The sequence below is a fragment of the Phoenix dactylifera genome, chromosome 11 (genome assembly GCF_051530095.1).
Source record: "Phoenix dactylifera cultivar Ajwa chromosome 11, Ajwa_hap1_PhDact_Kaust_v1.1, whole genome shotgun sequence".
Lineage (NCBI taxonomy): Eukaryota > Viridiplantae > Streptophyta > Magnoliopsida > Arecales > Arecaceae > Phoenix > Phoenix dactylifera.
In genome coordinates, this window is record NC_143200.1 from 5982432 (window position 1) to 6006202 (window position 23771).

Consider the following 23771-nt stretch of genomic DNA (forward strand, 5'->3'; position numbering starts at 1 on the left):
TTAAAAACAAATCAAAGCTTTTTAAACAAGCAAATATAACAATGTAACCAAATAGAGTAAAGAGAAGCCCTCAAACGAGTTTTGAAGATGAAGGAGCTCGGCTTCTTCTTTACTTGACCCTCTTCTGATTTGGCACGAAGTAGAGGATCACCGAGGCAGCACACGGATGGAGAGGAAGCTTTGGGATTCACTTGGATGCTCTTCTTCTCTCTATTTCACTTTGGATGGCCCTTTTGTGCTTATGGGAGATTTTTCGTGTAATCTCTTTGAGATCTCTTCTCTAAATGTTCTTTCCCACTTCCATACTTTCTTCCCTAGCTCTCCTCTTGATTTTATAGCTTTAGATGGCGTGGAAACAAGAATCTAGCCGTTAGAGACAAAAATAGAGCCGTTGGACACAGTCTGTACCTCCCGACAATATTTCCGTTGGGATCGGAGTCGACTCGCGCGATCTGGAGTCGACTCGCCTGTTGCAGGAGTCGACTCGTGCTTGACTGGAGACGACTCGGCCACTGTTCCAAATTTGAATTAATGTGCACGCTTTGTCCTAGAGTCGACTCGGACCAAACTGGAGTCGACTCGCCAATAGCTGGAGACGACTCGGGCACTTAGGGGTCGGCTCATTCTCAGGAATCCAGAGGACATATTTTCTGATTTTCTTCCTCGAGTCGACTCGGATTCTCTTGGAGTCGACTCGGCTCTCAGAGCCCGAAAACTGATCCTCTGTATTTTGGGGTCGCGCTGCCTTGGAGTCGACTCGAACTGTCTTGGAGTCGACTCGCCTCTCAGAGACGAAAATACCGTCTTCTGTCTTTGGGGTTGCGCTGTCTAGGAGTCGACTCGCGTATTGCGGGAATCGACTCGAATCTCAGAGTCCGAAAAACGTTCTCTGACTTTTTTCTTGTGTTCCTCTGAGAGTCGACTCTCACTTTCTTTGGAGTCGTCTTGCCAACCATCGGAGTCGACTCGCGTTCCACTGGAGTCGACTCGAATCTCAGAACCGAAAACTGCTCTCTGACTTTTCTGCCTGTGACTCCTAGGAGTCGACTCATACTACCCTAGAGTCGACTCGGTGAACATCGGAGTCGACTCGCGCTCTTCAGGAGTCGACTCGTTGACAGGTTCTGAGATGAATCTTTCTGTCCGGCTGTCTGTTGCTCCTTGGAGTCGACTCGGAACTGTAGGAGTCGACTCGAGTGCCTTTCCTTTGAATTTTTCCTAAAACTTGCTCTTCTAAATTGAAGCCTTTGAACTTGAATCTTGGGCCAATGAGGTGTGGCTTTCTTCTAACTTTTCTTGAGAGCTTTGGAGGCCTTCTTGTGTTCTTCCAACTTGCTATGTTCCTTGCAAAATAAGTATCTTTCTCCTTGCAACACAATCATTAGTATTTATACTTCAAGGTTTTGTGATCATCAAAATCAATCTTTAAATCAATCTTTGGGTCATCAGTCTCCCCCTTTTTGATGATGACAAAACTTGGAGTATATGCAATATAAAATATATTGTGTTCTAGAAGTAGTGCATAGCTAAGTTGAATGAAGTAGAAAACATATATATTTAAAACATACTTCATGATAATGCTTTAGATTTAATCAGCTTAACATAATCAACATATCTAAATTTAAGCTGGTTTGTATTCAATTCAGAACATACAGAATATAAAGCATTATGAGCATATAGTTAGGTATTTCTCCCCCTTTTTGACAACATCAAAAAGACAGTGAAACATTAAGCACAAAGATAAGACTACTCAAATATGTCAAATTATTGCAAGGATATGAATCATATAACTCAAGGCAATAATATTAGAATAAGATTAATGAGCATAGATCAGAGCCAATTAAGATAATTTCAGAGCAGAACACATCGAATGTGATTCCAAGGATAGTTTTCAACTCAAGTGTAGATGGAATCTTTCTTAAGTTAATTCAAGAAGTACCACGAATGATATTTAAAGAAAGCACGAATGGAAATCTAACCTCTTTTCAATAATAAGTATGAAAGCTTGTTCATTTAAGATCTTTTGCCCAATATATTAAGTATTTTATCAACATGAGAGCAATTTAATTAATTTTCAGAGTATAAGATCAAAACTTATATACTTGAAAAACATATCATGTTGGATCATTAATTCTTAATGACTTCAAAGTTCTTTAATGATAATAAGAGCATTGGGGCACAAATACCAAAATATGGATTCATGCAATTTTTGATATATCTTAGAGCTCACTTAAAGACTTTCTTTTATTCCTTTAGAAAATAAGCACAATTTGATACATAAAAATAGGAATTGGCACAAAATTTAAGTTCTAAGGAGCAAGCCAATTAGGACTCATTAGTGAATTTCAAAATAGATTTTCTAAGAGATACTCAAGAAACTTCAACACGTTATTCTCCCCCTTTTTCATTAAATTAGAGGCTCTTAAGATCAACTATTTGAATTGCAATTTGGTTCATGATTGATGCATAAGATATACTAACCAAATAACAAGCCTCAAGGTGTATCGTAAAAATTTTCAGATTTAAATTTCAGATGATAAATATTGGAGAGCATTAGGATCACTTTTCATTTAGTATTCTTTCTCTCTCCTTTAGTTATGGATTTATGCGATTTAGCTTCATATGATCTTTCCTTCTGAAATTTTCTTTCTCCCCCTTAATTGATCATTCCATTTAAGAGTTTAGAATTTGAAGATAATGTTCAATAAGATTGTCAATCTCAAAACAAAAAAAATTTTCTATAAGTTTCAGCTTATTTTTATAAGACTCAATGTTTGAGATAAGACAACCTTTATAGAACTCATCTCAAGGTATAAACTCATTATATAATTAAAGCAAGTCTTGCAATATAATGAGGTTCATTAAAATCAATCCATAAAAAGATACTGAATATCTAAAGCTCCCCCTCAAAAGATGCATTCTTCTTTAATCATTCTTTTCTATTGTTGAATTTCAGATTTTAATGACAAACGTGAATAAAACTGAAATTCTATGATATCGAGAATGTAGAGTAATCTATCAAGAACAAGTTATGCTTTCTCTTAATCTTAGAGAAAATGTGTAGAAATATTAATCAGAAAATGATTCATTTGAAGCTCAGTTTCTTTCAAAAGCATTCACATTTTCTTTCTTTTAGAATCATTTGAGTGAGCTGAAATATTTCTAGCTTTAAAATCATTCACTCTATATATATTCTGATGGAAGTCTTTAAGAATGTAGGAGAGAAAAACATATAGATGATCATTGAGGTATATATATTTATAGATATCTATTTCTTAATCATAGTTTTTCAGCAATGTATACATGAAACACAATAAATCTTTTTAATATCAAAATAAAATCATATATTTAGAAATTTTTGTTTTCAATCAAGATCATCGAAAGACACATCATTTGGACCAATATTAGTATACTTTAAAGATAAGAAATGATATGTTTCGGATGCGTATCGGAGCAATCAACCAAGGCATCAAAATTAATTTTGTTTTTCTTACATTAAGATTTTATTTAGAGATCATATTGAGTTTAAGCTTTTATACAAAATCAGATTCTGAATTTCATAAAGATTTTCAATAGAGTCTTTCAAAGTCATAATTTGAGATATGTATCTTCCACATTGTAGCTCATCTTAAATCATTATGATTGAAAACACATATTTCAATAACATTAGAGCACTTTCAGAATCTTTATATTTAATATTGAGTTTCGATACACAATGGAGGATATTTTAACAAGTATTAGGACATTATGTATCAAAGTTAGGCAAGTAGAAGGATAGATCAAGATCAATTCAAAATAGAAATATCCTTCTCTTTTTTTTTTTTTTTGCAAATCTATTTAACTTTCAAAGATAATCGTGAATGACAAATCTGAAATTTCTTTTCAATAGTACCAGAATAAAACATTCAATCAAATTATTTAAGCATGGAGCATTACAAAATATTGAGAACCCATAATTTCAGACGTCATGCCATATGCAAAATATATTATGTGTTAAGTCATGCATTAAAATAACAAGCATGTCAATGATCAATTCTTTTCAAATAAACTCCCCCTATTTAAACATACTTTTGCACTGATTTCATCCTTAAGGTGTGTTTCCAAGTGACTAAAACTTGACTTGATTCTTCTTATATACTTTCATTTACTTTGTCATTCATTTTTTTGAATTTCTTTTCTTAATCAATTAACGAACATTTTGTTATTGTTTTTCGTTTTTACTTTCTTATGCTTTATACTCTATTTGCTTCCTATCCGGTGGAGTTGGAAGGGGCACGAGGTACTACCACTAGCCTCCCTCTTGTGCCGTCCCTAATATACCCTACACTGAATAGTTGGGTCAAATAGTGCCGGGTACTACCACTAGCCTCCCCATTGGCACCATCCCTATGATGAGCAATATAGAAAGGTTAAAATGTTCACTTCAAACTCTCACTGTTTAAGTGTAATTAATTATGGATTTTATCCCTTTTACAAGTCTCACAAAAGTGCCGAATATATTATGCTTGTTTTGCTTTTCCTTAAGATTGAAGTATTTGCCTTTGCTTAGATTTTACATCTCTTGAATAATATCCATTATCTTTTCTTTATCTCTCTCTCTTTTTGTTATTCTCAAGTAATTTACATGAAAGAGTAGAATAACGAAATAATCTTATGTATCATATAGATGTATATCATGCAAACAACATTTTCATTGTGCTCAAGGATTCATAATTTCTCACAAGTTATTTTAAATCAAAATTTTAAGCATAAACTTGTGTATTTCATGGTTATGACATAGGCAAAGATATATTTTAGTTTGGGCAAACCATGAAACAATTTCTAAAAGTATAAGTCAATCAATATATATATATATAGACATGATATCAAAAATTTATAATTAAAGACTTTAATCATGCCATAATAAGATTTAAGTTATTGACTTTGCTCAATTAATTTATGAGAGAAGTATCTAGAATTACCAATTCATTCTGCATTCTTCAGTCAAATACCTACTAGATTTCTTATGTATGAACTTTTGGCTGAAGAAGGTCCTCTCTCTTGTTTGCATGTGAATGTTTATTGTATCTTACATGGAGATATCCTTCAAGTTGAGATCTCTCATTTTCTTGCTCAAGGATCCTGCATTATTAACAAACTCCTTTTCTTTCTTGAAAGAAAGTCATTAGTTTCTTCAAGATACAAAACATTCATCCAACATATTTTTTTTTTTAACTAGATGACTCAATATAAGATATGACAATAGTTGCATGTTGAGTCACTTTATTCAAGAGATTGCCTAAATATAAGCAAACATATGTCACTTGAACTAAAGAGATAGTTTCATTAACCAAGACTGTTCAAGGACAAGCATGTGAAGTAATAGGAAGATTCATCAAGGTCAAATTAATTTCTTATTTTCAACATCAATTTAGCTTAGATTCTATTTGCTTAAGATAATTATCAATAAGACATGCTAGCTAAGTTTTGATCAAATTGCCTTAAACAATTGTTTCTATCAAAATCCAGATTATGATTCATTTGTTATCAATAAATTATGATTCATTAGAGTTAGATTGAAGTCTTGCACAAGGGCACATAATGATCACACAATCTGGTCTATTAGGTATATGATAAAATAATTATTCTATCATGCTTTTGATGCTTGTTCCAAATCACAAATTGCTTTATCATATTTGTAATGAATGTTTTCAAATAAGGTGGTTATTTTACATAGATCTGAAATAATCACATAGAAGTGCATTCTACACATTCATTTGACAGAATATAAAGCTCATAAAGCAATCAAATGATAATGGTGATCTTTACTTCTAATCATGCAAGAATTTCATCAAGATTTATTTCATCTTTTCTTGATTTAGTCTTTTAGTAGTTATCAATTTTTCTTCATTAAGTGCATTTCTGAAAAACTCAATTTGGTTCTGATTATTAACAAGTTTTCAGATTGTTATATGTAAAAGATTAACCATATACATATATAATTTGATTTTAGTATTTTGATAATAAATCATTAGTCTCATAAAGAATAAACTGAATTGATATTTCTTCAGCTAGAATCTTTTCATTGAACATTCTATACGCATTGCTTGATGAATGATATCCAAGGATAGAAATATCTTTATCAGATTTGGCATTATTTTCAAAAGACCATATCAAGCATATCATAAGCTACTGAAAAATATGAAAGATAGCAATGGTTCATTTTCCATTTTTTAGAAGATCAAAAGGAGTTTTTATCAAAAATAGATCTAATAGAAATTATATGTATGACAAGCAGTGATGATAGCTTTTAAAAATAGTAGATGACTATCATACACAATTGTCTTTTTCATTTCTTCAAGAATTCTATTAACCCTATTTTACTTAAGGTGTCCTTGGTGCTGAAATAATTGCATTCAATATTATTTTCTGTGCACAACTTAATACAAAATTGGTTTTCAACACTATGCCATGATTCATAGTTTGCAAACCTTTTTCATTTGATTCCTTTTTGTGAGTTTGTGCCAATGCAGAAAATATTTCAATTTAAGTGCCAAGAACAAAACCAATGTAAGCTTTTGAAAACTTAGTGTTGGAAACAACATTTTTAGATTTAAAAATTGATTTTTGTTTGTTTCCTTAGTTAACATGCATAGTAAACTTTGACCTTTCAGAAAATACTCTAAGTAAGCCATAGGCAAGGTCTTTTGAGATTAAGTACATACTAGCATGAGTTGATTTTATATCCAAAATGGTTTCTTTAATCTTGGTATTCATAGTGCATATATTCAAAGGTATACCAAGTGCACATTTTCATATCTATGATCGATAAACAATAATGCCATGGATAAAAACTCTCAATCAAGCATATAGAGAATTCATAGAGTTATTCTTAGCAACTTATCCAATAGTGAGTAAATCATATTATAAAATGAAGTGATTTGATAATATTTTCAAAAGTATTTTCTATATCACAAAATTGATCAATACTTGCAATTCATATTTTAATCAAATACTAAAGCAAAAGTAATGATGAGATGCAAGGGTTACTGATTTCATTATTATTAATTTTTTAATTACTTTTCATAAGTGTATTTTAAGTTTCACTCTTTAATGTGTGTCTAGAGCACCCATTTGTATGAAAGTTCTATTTGTTTCATGGGTATCTTGGCACACCTTAATCTACATCCTCATATTTTCATTTTGGGTACCCAAGCTTGCTTGGGTTCTTGAGAGTTAGGACATATAGTTCCTTTTGGAACCCAAATTTGTTTAATTGTAATAACTTTACTACTTGATTTAATTATATTAGAACGATAGGTAAAGTTGTTATGCCCATTCTTTTCATGTTTGAAATAAGTTATCTTATTTAATGGATTGCTTGGTGAATTGATAACCTTTTTCTTTAGGGATTCATTGCTAAGTGAAGGAGTTAAGCCAAATTTTGATTTATCAAAATCTGCATGTTGGCTTTCAAACATCATTTTTAATCTTTCTGAACTTACAGTAAATTTGTTAATAAAAGACTTCAATTGGTTAATTTCTTTACTTAAGTTTTGATTTTCTTTAATTAAATTCTGATTTTTCTGAATTAATTGTTCTGAATTTAATCTTAAAATTTTATTTTCAGAATTTAGTTTATCTTGTATTTCATCATTAGAATTTCTTTCTTTTGAAATTTTCAGATTTAGTTTCTTAAGATTTTTATTCTTCACAGCTAATTTTCTACATTCACCATACAAATCATGAAAAGCATTTAATAATTCATCATAAGAGAATTCTTCTTGAAAATCATTTGAGGTAAGAGTAGATTCAGATTTTACCTTGTCTTCTTGTGCCATAAAGCACGAGTTAGTTACCTCTTGTAGTTTCTTGGAGCTAATATCATCATTGTTGCTCCTAACTTTTAATTTCTTGCTTGACTCTTTCTTGGTCAAGGCTTTCTTCCTTTTTATCTCTTTCTTCCTTTCTTCTAGCTTCCTCTTCTTCTTTGTCTTTAGGAAGCTTTTGAATCTTTCTTCCTGATTTAGAGTGTTTCCTGCATCCTCAATGTTAGTCTTGCAATTATCCTCAAGTAAACTAACATGGGGTTCTTCGGAAATATCATAAGTTGCTTCAAGAGTATCCCATATTTGTTTGGCAGATGAACATATACAAATTTGGTTGAAAATATTTTTATTAAATGCACAGTAGAGAAGGTTCATAGCCTTAGCATTTAGTTCAGCCAAATTTTTATCGAATATACTTTCAATTAATTTCGTGGGTGTGTGTAGGCCATTTGTTATGACATTCCATAACTCATAGTTTTGTGATTGAGTAAAGATTTTCATTCTAGCTTTCCATTGAATATAGTTAGATCCATCAAACAGTGGAGGTCTGTTTGTGGAAAGTCCCTCAGCAAGTAATACGTTATGTGGGGTTGTCATGATCTTTGGCTCTAGTCGGTTAAGACTACAAATAATATTTGAGCACCTGCTCTGATACCATTTGTTGCCCAGTAGATACAACCCAAGAGGGGGGGTAAATTGGGTCTTTTAAAACTTTTAGACTACTTCTAAAACTTTTTGATTAATTATGCTAAGTTGTATAGATGCACAGTGAAATTTAAACTTAGCAACAGTTTGATGTATAGAATGTGACTTGATTGAATATGCTTGCAACTAAAGGATGCGCGGATAAGAGTTAAGCAAGCAATTTATCTAAGTAAGTAAGTGAGTAAGTTAGACAATGACAAGAGGCATTACAAACACAACAAACATATAGTGGTTCGGTGCACCCCAGCACCTACATCCACTCCCCAAGACCTCTTGGGAATTTCACTATAATCCTACAGATTGCAGCCGGTTGTTTTACAAGCTCACAACTCAACTTGTTGTTTTACGAGGTCACAACGAACTCGGTCGGTTTTCCCAGGCTCACCGACTAGAACCACCCTGATTGTTTTTTCGGGATCACAATCGAACCCTTACACCGTTGGTTTCAACCTAGGCTCACCAACAAACCTATTACCGTTGGTTTTCCCTTTGGCTCACCAACAAACCTTAACCCCTTGATTCAATCCCTTGATTGAATCAAGTTACAAGATATTAAAACAAAAATTTAAAAACAAATCAAAGCTTTTTAAACAAGCAAATATAACAATATAACCAAATAGAGTAAAGAGAAGCCCTCAAACGAGTTTTGAAGATGAAGGAGCTCGGCTTCTTCTTTACTTGACCCTCTTCTGATTTGGCACGAAGTAGAGGATCACCGAGGCAGCACACGGATGGAGAGGAAGCTTTGGGATTCACTTGGATGCTCTTCTTCTCTCTATTTCACTTTGGATGGCCCTTTTGTGCTTATGGGAGATTTTCCTTGTAATCTCTTTGAGATCTCTTCTCTAAATGTTCTTTCCCACTTCCATACTTTCTTCCCTAGCTCTCCTCTTGATTTTATAGCTTTAGATGGCGTGGAAACAAGAATCTAGCCGTTAGAGACAAAAATAGAGCCGTTGGACACAGTCTGTACCTCCTGACAATATTTCCGTTGGGATCGGAGTCGACTCGCGCGATCTGGAGTCGACTCGCCTGTTGCAGGAGTCGACTCGTGCTTGACTGGAGACGACTCGGCCACTGTTCCAAATTTGAATTAATGTGCTCGCTTTGTCCTAGAGTCGACTCGGACCAAACTGGAGTCGACTCGCCAATAGCTGGAGACGACTCGGGCACTTAGGGGTCGGCTCATTCTCAGGAATCCAGAGGACATATTTTCTGATTTTCTTCCTCGAGTCGACTCGGATTCTCTTGGAGTCGACTCGGCTCTCAGAGCCCGAAAACTGATCCTCTGTATTTTGGGGTCGCGCTGCCTTGGAGTCGACTCGAACTGTCTTGGAGTCGACTCGCCTCTCAGAGACGAAAATACCGTCTTCTGTCTTTGGGGTTGCGCTGTCTAGGAGTCGACTCGCGTATTGCGGGAGTCGACTCGAATCTCAGAGTCCGAAAAACGTTCTCTGACTTTTTTCTTGTGTTCCTCTGAGAGTCGACTCTCACTTTCTTTGGAGTCGTCTTGCCAACCATCGGAGTCGACTCGCGTTCCACTGGAGTCGACTCGAATCTCAGAACCGAAAACTGCTCTCTGACTTTTCTGCCTGTGACTCCTAGGAGTCGACTCATACTACCCTGGAGTCGACTCGGTGAACATCGGAGTCGACTCGCGCTCTTCAGGAGTCGACTCGTTGACAGGTTCTGAGATGAATCTTTCTGTCCGGCTGTCTGTTGCTCCTTGGAGTCGACTCGGAACTGTAGGAGTCGACTCGAGTGCCTTTCCTTTGAATTTTTCCTAAAACTTGCTCTTCTAAATTGAAGCCTTTGAACTTGAATCTTGGGCCAATGAGGTGTGGCTTTCTTCTAACTTTTCTTGAGAGCTTTGGAGGCCTTCTTGTGTTCTTCCAACTTGCTATGTTCCTTGCAAAATAAGTATCTTTCTCCTTGCAACACAATCATTAGTATTTATACTTCAAGGTTTTGTGATCATCAAAATCAATCTTTAAATCAATCTTTGGGTCATCAGAGAGAAGCTTCATTCTCTCTATGTTCTTCTCTCTCTTCCCTATTCTTTCTCTCCTATTTCTCTCTACCTAGACTTTCTCTATTTACTCTCTCTGTAGGGTTGTTAAGTTCAGTAAGAACTCTTCTCAGTGATTTTGAATCAATCCTAGTGAAGTATCCTGATTTATAGACGTCAGGCAGTGTGCCGACCCTACTTTGACCCTTGCCAAACACTGTTAATTTGGATCACCTGCTATTTCTACCGAACCATCTGTACCTTGATTCAACCATGATTAGATGAAATCACTTTGATCGAACCAATCGGGATGTCAGGCACTCCCGCTTGGTTAGCCCTGTAAGGGTGTTGGAATTTAGAATCTTTATTCTTAAAATAATCATGGCAAAAATTTAATGAAAATATAATTTTTAAATATCAGGCTCCGAGAGGAATTTTCAGAATTGATTGGATCTATAATTGGTTTCGTCCACAAGGTAAGTGATGTTTCACTTTTTCTAAATTTATCGATAAATCATAAAATTATTATATCAACATTTTGAATAGTATTGTTCATGACGCATGAATTTGATCAATAATATTTTATTATTGAATATATTTTATTTTGGAATATTATGATGATGTATGATTATGTTATGAATTATTCTTAATCAATTTTGATACCGCATGATTTTTGATATTTTTATCGAATTGGAATATGAAACACTATAATTATTTTGAACTTTCGATCTGCCTATGTTAAGGACCTCACCAATGGGGGGCTAATACATTAGCACTTGATTAGCCCGGAAGGTTATGCCGCAAGAAGATGCACGGCATACCGCAAGCAGATACACAGTCTTGAAGGACTTTGTCACAAAATAATGTGCGGTATCATGATCCTACCGCAGAAAAAAATATAGTCACAACTCATTGCTGACAACATGAACTGAATATGTTGAAAGAATTGGAATTCATGAATAAAATTCAAATTTTTAGAAAGACCAATTAAGAGTAAGGCCGTGCATGTGACCAGCAATCTTTAATGAGTCCAAAGGTATGAATAGATTCTATTAAGAAACGAAAGAATGTAAGGTTGAGAAGCAGATATCCATTTGTCTCCAAGACCTATTATATGCCAGATGGTCCAACTGAAAATAACTGCAAAATGATGTAGTGCCTGTCCTTAATTTCTTGTCTGATTTAGGAAATGTTTTGATGAAGTTGCCAGATGCATAATTTTTGAAGGTTTTGACTGATGTCATGGTTAAACATAAGGTTTGGCCATTACATGCTTTCCAGGTAATGTTTAGTTTCTGATAAAATTTATCAAACTACTAAGAAAAAAAGTCATACAAGCAACAGCCACTGGTACCCATGAAGTCAAATTAGCAAAAGACCCAAAACTACATCTAACAGTCAATTTCAGCCACCAACTCATGATTTTTTACAATAAGCTAAGCCTTTTTTCATGTTGACGATTGAAAATTTTGTTGCTTTGAAAAAAGATAAAAAACAAAAGAAACAAAATGAATCCATATCATATAAGCTACACCAGATGAACAAAGATTTACATCCCCATAGCATAACATGGCAATACTAATGATTTCTATTACTAGCAAAACAAATATATGGCCATAATCATGATTAAAAAGATTAATTTTTCCCATTGGCATATATAATATCTGTTTTACAATATAAAAAGCTGCTCAATTATTATACAACATTGTGGGAAAACAGAAACACCTCATTGCAAATGCAGTTTATCACCAAAGCCCCCACAAGAATAGGGCCCTTCTTTAAAGTGGTGAAATCTGTTTGCATCCCCTCTGTACAATAGCCGATACCATCTCAGTAAAGGTGTGGCAGTCCCCACATACTCTAAGATTCCTAGTTATCCTGATTCACAGTTGTTGCAATTAGACCAACCACAATTGCCAGCTTCTTGCTGTGATTGTATAAGAATCCTGGTTTAAGTTCCTCATCCACATCATGCAGCACAAAATTAGTATCAGGAGCATAGCTAGCCAACTCCAACTTCTCACTCAGGACCTTCAACATTTCATAGATCTCCTTTAATTATGTATAGCTCTTGTCACCCACCCTAAACTGATGTGTCTAGTTGTTACTCTCAATCCATGTCCAACCAGGTGTCTTCTTCAATCTCCTGCTGGACATCAAATGTGTCACCTTGGCCACATCTTCCCACCTACATGCATTGGCACATATATTAGAAAGCAAAACATAATTCTCAAAAGTACTTAGGTCCAGTTCAAGAAGGCTTTTTTCAGCCTTCTCTGCCAACTTTATACTCCCATGGATCCTACAAGAACCTAACAAAGACCCTCAAAAGCTCTCATCTTTCTAAAATGTCATCCTCTTGGACAATTCCATTGCAACATCAAGTCTTCCTGCTCAGCCAAGAAGAACCACCATGCAAGTGTAGTGCTTTGCATCAAGTTCAATCGAGTCATCTCTCTCCATTGCATGGAACAACTACCAACCTACATCAACCAAACTTGCATGACTACAAGCAGACAAGATGGAAAAGAAGGTAATTCCATTTGGTTGCATTCCACTCTGCAACATCTGAAGAGAACAACTCCGGAGCTGTTTTGCCATGCACAGGAATTCTATAAGCTGAGGAAATGACATTGTTTTCCTTCATCTGATTAAAGATCTCCCTGGCAGCATCTGTGCTGTCACATTTGGCATACATATCAATCATCTATGCTCCAAGATGGAATATATGGAATATGGTTTTAGTAAGAAATAGAGATAAAGATGGAGTGAAAAATGATGATCATGAAGTTCTGTGATAATTTTTGGTATTTAAAAATGATTATTCATAAGGAATCAGAGATTGAAAAGAATGATATCCATAGGATTAAAGCAGGGTGGATAAATGAAAAAGTACAACTAGGATATCATGTGATTGTGGGATACCTACCAAGTTGGAAAGAAAATTTTATAGGATACATATACGACCAGCTATGCTTTATAGTACAGAATATTGGGTAGTTAAAAAACAATATATGCACATAATGAATGTGGCCGAAATGAGAATATTAAGATGAATGTGTGATAATACATGAAAAGATAGAATAAGAAATTAAGTCATTCGTAAAAAATAGAGGTAGCATCAATTTAGGATAAATTTTGATAAGGTCAACTTAGATGGTTTGGACATGTACGATGTAGACTGAGGGATGCACCAGTACGAAGGAGTGATTTAATATAAGTAGAAGGAAAGAGAGGTGGAGGTAGACCAAAAATTATGTAGGATGTTCCGTATGTTTCAAAAAGTGTAGTCCTAAATGGAGAGGAATGGAGGAAAGGATTCATGTAGCCAACCTAAACTAGTTTATGGTTAAGGCTTAGTTGAGTTGAGCTGCATATCAATTATCGCCATCCCCAAAATCACATGAAATGAGATTTTCTTCCTCGATATGTAATCATGGTCCATCTTATAGCCTTATCATGGTCCCAAGCTTGTACAAAAGCAAAAGCAATGGTCACCATGGTGACCTTATCAGGAGCAATGCCTTCTTCCTTTATTCTATCAAGAAAGATTAGAGACTCCTCAGGGTTCCCTCACTAAGCACACCCAGAAATCATGAAAGTCCAAGTCACCATATCCTTATTCGACATCTTATCAAACACCTTGCAAGCATCTTCAACATGCCGCATCAAGCATACATGTCAACTAGCGCCGCCAACAACCCAGACTTCCAAACAAGATAGTGGATTTCCATACCTAATTGGATTGGTATTGCATCTATAACACTGAAAGCAAAAGGTAAATTTGTAGCTATGAATCCAAGAGCCAGAACGAATGTCCTCCCTCAAAAATTCTCAAACAATTCTCGTAATTTCCAGTCTTCACAAACCCACTAACCATCGCACTGGATGACACATTTTCCCACTCTTGCATCCGGCAAAAGAGCATGCGCATCGGCCAACGGCATGCTGCGCATAGATGCAAACGAGTTTGTTTGAACTGGGATGAGTTGGGACGAGTTCCGTTATTGCACCAGGACTGACATACAGGACCTGGGATCAAGGGAAATGGGGGAAGAAGTGGGTTTCCGGGATTCCAGCTTCAGGATATGAGATGAACCTTTGTTGCTCTAAGACGGAGTCTAAAACTATGGGTGTCGCCGCCACAGCAAAGGAAGAGGAAAAGAAGAGATTTCTGGCTTCATGAGGCTGGAGGGAGAGGCGTAAAAATCTAAATTTGAGCATGGGATTACTAGCCATTACCAGGGGAGGAGAGGCTCCCACCATGGGAACTTATGTAAAGGGCCACCGTGGTGAGGCTGGCTTGGGTTACCGCGGGGACTACAACGGCTACTTTTTAAGCGGTGGAGAATCTAACACAGGGTTCGAAGAGTAGTACGCGCCCTGTATGAACGGTTGCTTTGATCTTCGTGCTTCCTTTTTTTTTGGACACTCCATCGAACACCTTCTATGCAATTGACGAATGGGGGATCGGGGTGGTGATACAACGGGTTGCTCCTCCGGCAGCGGGAGCCGTACACCGCCTACATCAAGCGATGGGAACCCAGGACTCAAGGCGGCGCAAAGCCGGCTGAGGCAGGTGTGGTGGACAAGCCACATGATCTCCGACGGGGAGTTGGAGAACCTCCGGAGGTATTTTATGGATATTCTTGAGCTGCTGGAGGAACGGATCGAAGCCTCAAGAGAAGGCGCAGGAGAAGTTGGCATTCGTCACTCGAAGCCTGGGACAGAGGGTCCCGGCCAACTAGATTGCTTGAGAAATGAAGGTGAGGGGGAAGCTCCAATACGAGGTGGAGGCATCTCCCCTTGCCGAGGTTCATCTCGTCTTCCATTTCAAATCGGAGGACGATCGCAATGGAGCCCTAGCCGGCGGCCCTTGGCTAGGGGTGGCAAAATATGACCCGACTCGCCAATCCGATCCGTGTTCGACCTGTCATAAACGGGTTTGGGTTTGGCCTAAACAGATTCGGGTCGTAAACAGGTCGATCCGTTTAACCTGTTTATTAATTGGGTTGGATACGGATTTTAGATATCTGACCCGTTTAAACCGTTTAACCCGTTTAACTGTTGGGCAGGTTAAACTGGTCTAAACAGGTTAAACGGGTTAAACAGTTTAAACAGGTCTAAACAGATTAAACGGGTCTAAACAGGTCTAAACAGGTCGGGCTGGGCAGGTTAAACAGGTTGGGCTGGACAGGTTAAACAGATTTAAACAGGTTAAACGGGTCAGGTTGGGCAAACAGGTTAAACAGGTCGGATCGGGTTAGGTAAACAGGTTACCTGTTTATTAAACAGGTTAAACGGATCGGGTCGGGTCACCTCTTTAATAAACAGGTCAGGTTCAGATTGTAATTTCTGACCTGTTTAATAAACAGGTCGGGTTCAGATTTATGATTTTCTGATCTGACCTGCATGTGACCCGACCTGTTTATGTCTCGACCCGATCCGATTGCCACCCCCGCCTTGGCTGATAGCTGGCCAACTGTCGGCAATGGAGTCCTGGGAACAAGCATGTTTGGGGCCAGACCTGGGCCAAGCTTAGGAGGCAGATGGGGGCAGCCCATTAGAGCCGTCGGGTGGGCCGGAGGATTGTATGGTGGATGCGGGCCCCGGCCTTTCCAATTTCAAGCAGCTCAGAAGCCCAGCTGCGGCCTCGAAGCGCGAAAGCCCGATCCACCTTGGCTCGAGCGCGGGCGGGATTGATGGCCCGGCGCGACTCCTGGGCCGCCGTTGGGAGAGGGCTCATCGAAGGGCCCTTTCAAAGGGCCGGCCACTGCTTCTCTAAGCGGACGGGCGGCGGAAAACCAGGCACCACCTTCGTTCGGCACCCCTTTCCTAGTTGAGCCCCCGATGCTGGCGGTGGTGGATCCGCCAGAGGGGCCGCCGCCTCCTCCGGTGGGAAGTCTGGCCATGGAAGGTTACCTAGCTGCTCCGGATTACTGATCAAGGGGCTTTGAGAACTCCCGCAGACGGTGCCGATCCCACGCCTGCATCTTAGATCCTTATCTGTGATCCGGCCGAAACCAATTTCCCGGTGCTGTCGGCTCCACAGGCTGGCCCGCCAGCGAGCAGGGAGAGGGGAAAACCCAGGTCAAGGAGGGGGGCCGTTGGTTGGGGTCCATTGCTGTGCGGACTTAGGAACAACCTAAATGACGATTCTATTTTGGAACTAGGAGACAGGGCCTCCTTTCTCTCTTCTTTCAGAAGACTCGTGCGTCTACGTAATCCAGAAATTTGCTTACTATTTGAAACGCACTGTCGGAAGGAGTTTGCTCTAGATTCAGCGCCGGTTCCTCGTGTCTTGGGATTTTTACGCTATTGAATCCTGACGTCTAGCGGGGGGTATCATGGTTGTATTAAAGCTTGGTGTGGCTACTGTAGAGATTTCCGACAACTGCACCCAATAGGTTGGAAAGGTGGTTTCGGAGCCTAATGGATCTCTTTAGTTTTTGTCGGATGGGTATGGGAACACCGACTATAAATACTGGCGAATCTAATTCGATAAGGACTCTAATTTGATTGAGCAAGCTATACCATTTAGAATTGCGGAGGATTTCAATTATATTTATGGGCCTCATGAAAAGAAAGAGGGTAAGTCTTATGCTGATAAGATCAAGATCAAAAAATTGCGAGGATTCATCTCGGCGAATGGGTTGGTTGATCTTAGTTTCTCGAGCCTAAATTTACATGGTAAAACAACCGATTAGGCGGTGCTAGAGTTTGCGAGAGGATTAACAGGGCCTTTGCCAGTGCTACCTGGATCCAACAGTTTCTCAATTATCAAGTACGTTATTTCTCTCGGATTGCATCTGACTACTGCTCGATCTTAGTCAGTACTAATCTGAGGGTCAATTATTACTATCTCTTTCAGTTTAAAAAGATGTGGCTTGCTTACCCTCAATCTTGAGATATTGTGCAAGGTGCCTAGGGGGTGCCGATGCAAGGGGATGTCATGTATGGTGTCACCTGCAAGCTAGAGCTAACGAAGCGGAGATTGCAGCGATGGAACCGTGAGGTAGTAGGCAACATTTTCAGGCACCTTGAAGAGGTGGAAGCTTCTATTGTTGACCTCCAGGTGAAAGAGGACCAGGGTAGTGGACTATTTGCGGAGGAGTTGACAGACCTTAGAGTAAAGCTTTCCATGCATCACTCCTTGTTATGGCAAAAGTAGGTCCTCTAGCAGCAGAAGTCAAGAATTTAGTAGATCAAATAGAAGGACAAAAAGACCATATTCTTTCACCAGTCCACTAGCATCCGGAGACAGAGGAATCAGATCCGTTCCATAAAGGACGACATTGGTCAGATTGTTGAAAGACTTGGTTGGGGGGGGGGGGGCATTCTTATTTGCACACGATGCTTTCTAGTCATCGTCTGCCATGAGGTTGTGGCAGTTATTCAATAGTTCTTCAACACTACCGTAATACTTGAGGTTTGGAGGAGACCTACATTACTCTGATCTTGAAGAGATAAGATGCCTCAGAGCCCAACAACCACAGATCGATTAGTCTTTGTACCACCATAGGTCGATTAGTCTTTGTACCACCCTGTACATGGTTGTTGCTAAGATTATGGTGGATAGATTGAAGCCAATTCTCCCCAGCCTCATCGGCCCTAAGCAGGGGGCCTTTGTAGGTGAACGGAGCATTACGAGTAACACTCTTTTAACTTAGGAGTTTATGTATGACCTCTAGAGATCCCCTTACTGCCAGAGCCTCATGGCTATCAAGCTCGACATAAAGAGAACTTATGACCGAGTTTGCTAGAGTTGTGGCTTTCTAGACAGCTTTGGCTTTCATAAGGTGTGGATCTCATGGTTTCTGAGTTGTGTACGAGCCCATCCTTCTCTATCTTGATTAACAGCACACTAACGACTTTTTTCCACTCTTCAGTTGGTCTTTGCCAAGGTTGCCCTCTATCCCCATACTTCTTCATTATTTATGCTGATGCCTTATCTCAAGCTCTATAGGAGGCATGCTCACAATAGTCAATAGATGCCCATATGCCAACCTCAAAAGCTCATCCGATTTCGCATTTGCCTTTTGCGGATGATAGTATCTTGCTAACCTAGGCCTCCATGAGGAACGCGGTGGCTTTCAAAAAATCTTAGAGGATTACCGCTCTGCCTCATGCCAAACCTACTCAAATATATCATCTGCTTCAATCTGAAGACAAAGCTGCAGGTGAAGCAATCTATCATAGAATGCCTTGGGATCAGAGAGTAGGAGGGGCCATGGTGATACCAAGATGTGCCTATCACTGAGCAGAGGCACCATAGGACTGACTACGCTAGTATGGAGCAAAGCATTCAGGAGCGTCTTGAGGGTTGGCAGGCTACATTTTTATCCATTATGCACATACTGATTCTAATGAGTCAGTCCTTAGCTCTATGCCAGTCTACCTGATGTCTAACACCGTCATGTAAAAAGCCTTTCTTACAAAGCTTGAGCAGATGCTTCAAAACTTCCTGTAGGGTTCGCATGGTGGTGTGCGCGAGGTGCACCTGGTTGTTTAGGGCTTAATCTGTCAGCCAATGCAAGATGGTGGACTTGGCATCTAGTCCTTGCTGGTCAAGAGAGAGGCCATGATCGCTAGGCGTGCTGCAAGGTATTTGCTTGAGCCCAATAGTCTCTGAAGTTCTCTGATGAGTGTTAAGCATGGCTCGTAGACTTCAGTTGCTAAGATTCTGGCTAGTCGGAGTAGCTCCTTCATCTGGAGAGAGATTTGCATGCATGCCCGGACGGGGATGGCCAACACAAGATGGATGATTAGGGATGGGCAGAGTTTGGATATTATGAGGGATACTTGGGTGGATGATCTCCCTCTGAGGCAATGGCCGACTATAGTCTATAACGAGATGGCAGACATCATGCGAGTTTGCGATCTATTTCTGACTAGGGAGAAGAGGTGGAACACTAGTTTGGTTTCCCAACTATTTGGAGAGCAGATAGCTGAGATGGTGCGGTCCCTCACGATCCCTGGGAACAATATTTCCGACATGAGGGTTTGGAGATCTACTTGTAGCCCAAGAGCAAAGGCCAAGGATCTTTATTATCTCTTTAGGAGAGAGCCTGCATAGGAGTAGGACTGCGCTTGGATTTGGAGGTTTGGTGTCCATCGAAGATTGCCCTATTTATCTGGAAGCTAACCTGGGGTTGCCTTCTGACTAGGGGTGTTCTATGTAGACGGAGGATGAGCATTCCACCAACCTACCCCGGCTACGAGGTGGATAGAGTATGTTGACCATGTCCTATTTTAGTATGAGAGAGCGGTCCAAGTGTAGAGAATAGATGACATCCCTCAAGAGGTGCTTCAATCAATAATCCTGATTGTTACCTTTTTGGAGCACCTAAAGAGAAGATCTACCAAGACATCATTTAGATATGTCACTTATGTGGCTCTATCATTACATCCAAGGAGAAGCTCTATCGTTACAACTGCTTATGTGGCTGGTAGTCAGCCACCGAGATTCATATTGAAGAGGGCCCTAGTATAGACTGTTGAGATCACCCATCATATGTCGTTGGAGAACCTTTAACATCTCAGGGTATCTAAAACTCCTCACTAGCTCTTGCAGCGTCCCAAATGGTGTTCCACTCTTGGGAGCTCCCATTCTTGAGTTTCTTCAAGGTTAACTTCGATGGCTGTGTATTGGACGGTGGCAGCAAAGACAGGCGGAGCTGGATTTATGATTAGAGGCCCAGACTTTAGCCTCATAGTAGCTAGCAGGAGTCCGATTTTTGACACCTCGGTTCCAGAAGTGGAGTTGAGGGTTGCTTGAGCTGGCATCAGCTATGTACGATGAGCTCTAAGAGCTGACTCCATCCTATTTGAGGGCGATTATACTACGGTGATTGGTTGGATTTAGGGATAGATCAGGAGATGGGTGCACACCCCTGGTATAAAATATTTGGAGGCTGGTGAGAGGGGACACTTCATTGTGAGTGAGGCATATCAATCGTGAGGTAAATAGGTTTGCAAATTGGATGCGTCTTCTGGATGCATTAAACTTGGAATAGCTTGAATTCTCGGTCTTAAAAAGAAAAAACGGAAAGGGAGAGAGAATCTAACACGTGGGTGCATGGTGACCTCATCCAACTTGATTAAAAATAGAAAAAAAAGGAAGGGAGTGGGGGAACGGAACATGATGTGGAGGAGACGCAGTTGCTCACTTTTAGCGTTGCGTGAGAGAAGAGAAATTCATAAATAGATACATAGATATAGTGAGAGAGAGAGAGAGAGATGGGTTGGTGTAGCTTTGGTGGATGTAGAGATGGGAAATAGGTGGAGAAAATTTCTTCTCATTTTGCTTCTTGTTCTGTTTCTTCTTCAAGGGGTGCAGTCCGTTGGCACCAATGATTCAGGTATCCTGTCTTTGTTTCTGTTCCTTGTGTTTTGGTATTGCTTTGAGTTGATTTTAATTTTTGGTGTTCTTTGATTCTGATTGAGGGCAGTTCGTTTGTAGATTTCTTTATGTATGCTAAAAGTTTTCATGACATTTTACATTGTATCTAGCGATTCAAAAATCTGAAATAATAGGGATTCCAAACATAACTGCGACAGATGTGAGAAAAAGAATCTGCGAATTGATGTAGATGACTGATAGATCTGGTATATCTTTGTTATCGAACAAATATCAATCTGTGAAGCAGAAAGTGTGAAGAAGAATGACATAAACAGTATTCCAATAGGGACATTAATTTAACCAAATGTTTTTCCTATACATTTCAATTTTTTTTGGTTAGATGGTTTGGACTGAATATCCAGGACTAGACAGTTTGAGCAGTTTTTAAATAAAAACTTAGAAAGTGTAAAACTCCTAACTTATTGGTGTCCTTATTCATAATATTACTCTTGATTTCAAACATTACGTCAATCTGGCTTTCCTTGACATATCTTTTGAAAGTTTTATGCTAGTAATTAGTTGGTGATATTTTCACAGATTCTAAGTGGTCCCAAGAATACCGACACATATCCAGCTCAAGGATACATGGCGACATGAATTCTTCAGGCTGGACACAAGAGTCCATGTAACAGTACTGGTTTATAATAGAAACCAACTTCTTTGATAGTTTACCCTTGCAAAGGATTTCACCTGCTCAAGAAGGTGGTGTAAATGGTTGAAGATTTTTGGTTGGCTCATATTTATATTCAGGGCCTTCTCAGTCACTGACTTTTACCATTCAGTTTTTTACTTTTTCAGAAAGAGAGGGTGACTATGTGAACAAGTCTCAGAAACTCTTCCATAATTATTTGGTTTTGGAATCTTGAAAAACCTTTGTGAAGAGGAAGATGCTGTCATAGGAGATATTTAGGTTCTTTGGTGATTCTTATTCATTTGAGGATAAGTGTCGGCACCGGCCTTATCTGGAGGATTTTTCTGTAGTCCTTTTTCTATTTGGTTCAGTGGATGCCCACCTGTGAAGATTGGCCACTAGTTCCGGCAAGTTTTCCTAGTAAGAACAGTGTGCTGTGCTTTGCAAAGTGGTTTACGGAACCAACTATATAGAATTAGTAGCTTATAGTTGAATAATGCTGAGCACATTGTTTGAAGCTTTATCTAGTGGCCCAGCAGCTTCACACTGACAGAAAGAAGTCTGGAACATATTCTGAAAGCAGTGTTTTCGAGAATTCTGAAGGAAAGAAATTCATTACAATTTTGATGCTGCTTCCTGATAGTTTGCGTCCTATAATGATGACAGTAACTTCTGTTTAGCAAACATATCAGATGTCTAAAATAATGAATCAACACAAAGCACAGTTACTGATAATTTCAAAAAGAAAAAGAGGAGTGAGAGGACATAGACAAGAAGCCTCATCATCCTCCAACCTGTAAATTTCCTTACAGTTCATTTCCCTATACCTCTTTCCAAGTTATCTTTTATCATGCCCTTGTCTCTTTTGACCTTTTGACTTATTTGAAATTGCTTCACTTGATCTGCCATCAGTGGCACTTCATAAATAAGCTTTAAAAAAGAAAATGTCTTTTTGCGCTACATCTGATTGCCAACGGTATAACTATTTTATTTTTCCATTTCTGTGTTGATGAAAAAGGTCTTATGATGAACAATACATTAGTTGTGGTCTTACTTAGGATCCACACAGACCATGAAAAATTTGCTTACTTTCATGGACTTTCAGCCAATAGTAATCTTCTAACAAAGAACAGTTTACATCTAATCACTAGCTAGTTAATTACTTGATGAGCTTTTTTTCATAATTAAGGACTATTCTGTTGGCTCCTAGGTTTGTTTTATTGCTTCATAGTGCAAACCATGAGACTGTTGTTCTGTAGATAACAACACATGTTACAGTCATTGTGATCTCTGATTTTGTCATCCCATGTACTTCGACTGCTCCTCCAGCCCCCATGCAGGAAACAGCAGGAGTAAACAAAATGACCACCAACAAACGGGGAGGTGGTGGCGGGTCAGGTGGTGGCCATTCGGGTGGTGGCCGTTCAGGTGGTGGCCGTTCAGGTGGCTCATCTGATAATGGTGGTGGTAGAGGCTCGGATGGCACTTCCAGCACACCTGATGGAAGGATAATTCCACTAATTGGAGGGGCCCTGACTGCCCCAAGGAACGGAGCTGCTGCTGCCCACCGGAGGCACAACGCTGCAAGCAGCAGCTACAGCTGCTCCCTTCCCATTCTGCTCAGTATTACTGCACTTGGATCTATCTTTCTGGCTTTGTAAATAGGCATGCAATGAAAAATACGCGAGTTTGTAGCAAAAAAAAAAATAAATAAATTACACAATGTGGTTAGTGTGTTGGTTTTTATGTCAAGTCCGGCTGCTTTACGATGTTTTCGAGATTTGTATGCTTGGTAACCATGGACTACTGCCTCTTTGCTTCTGTACTACATCAAGTGATCAATTGAATGCATCCATTTGCTATGTGACATGGTCCAGGAGTAACATGGAGGAGGGATCCCTATCTATCTTTTCCAGTACTTTGCATTACAGGTCAGTAATTCCATTATGTTCATTCATCTGTAATAGTTTTCATATCATTCATCTATAATACTTTTCATATTCATCCAGTAGTTAGTTCAGTTAGGTGAACAAAAAAAGGTTGGAAACGAGAAGCATCCATGATCGTCATAATGGATCTGATTTGTACTATTAGGAACTACAGTTCTCTTTAAATTCTGCAAATCAGATTTTTAAGGTAAAATTGTTTTTGGTTTTTCTTTTCATAATAAAAATATTATGATATATTTTTTTATTTTTATTTTCTTCTTAAAACATG

The 23771-nt window shown here is 38.7% G+C and overlaps 1 non-coding gene and 1 pseudogene across 1 annotated transcript; one reads left to right on the forward strand and one right to left on the reverse strand.

Annotated features, from left to right (window-relative positions):
* Nucleotides 1–12144: 12144 nt before the first annotated feature.
* Nucleotides 12145–13376, reverse strand: LOC148700610 (pentatricopeptide repeat-containing protein At3g26782, mitochondrial pseudogene; annotated as a pseudogene).
* A 7369-nt stretch (nt 13377–20745) lies between these two features.
* On the forward strand, nt 20746–23416 carry LOC103706579 (uncharacterized). The gene is made up of 2 exons (XR_015971079.2): nt 20746–20882; nt 22884–23416. It is a non-coding gene; the product is annotated as an uncharacterized LOC103706579 (transcript).
* The last annotated feature ends 355 nt before the right edge of the window (nt 23417–23771 follow it).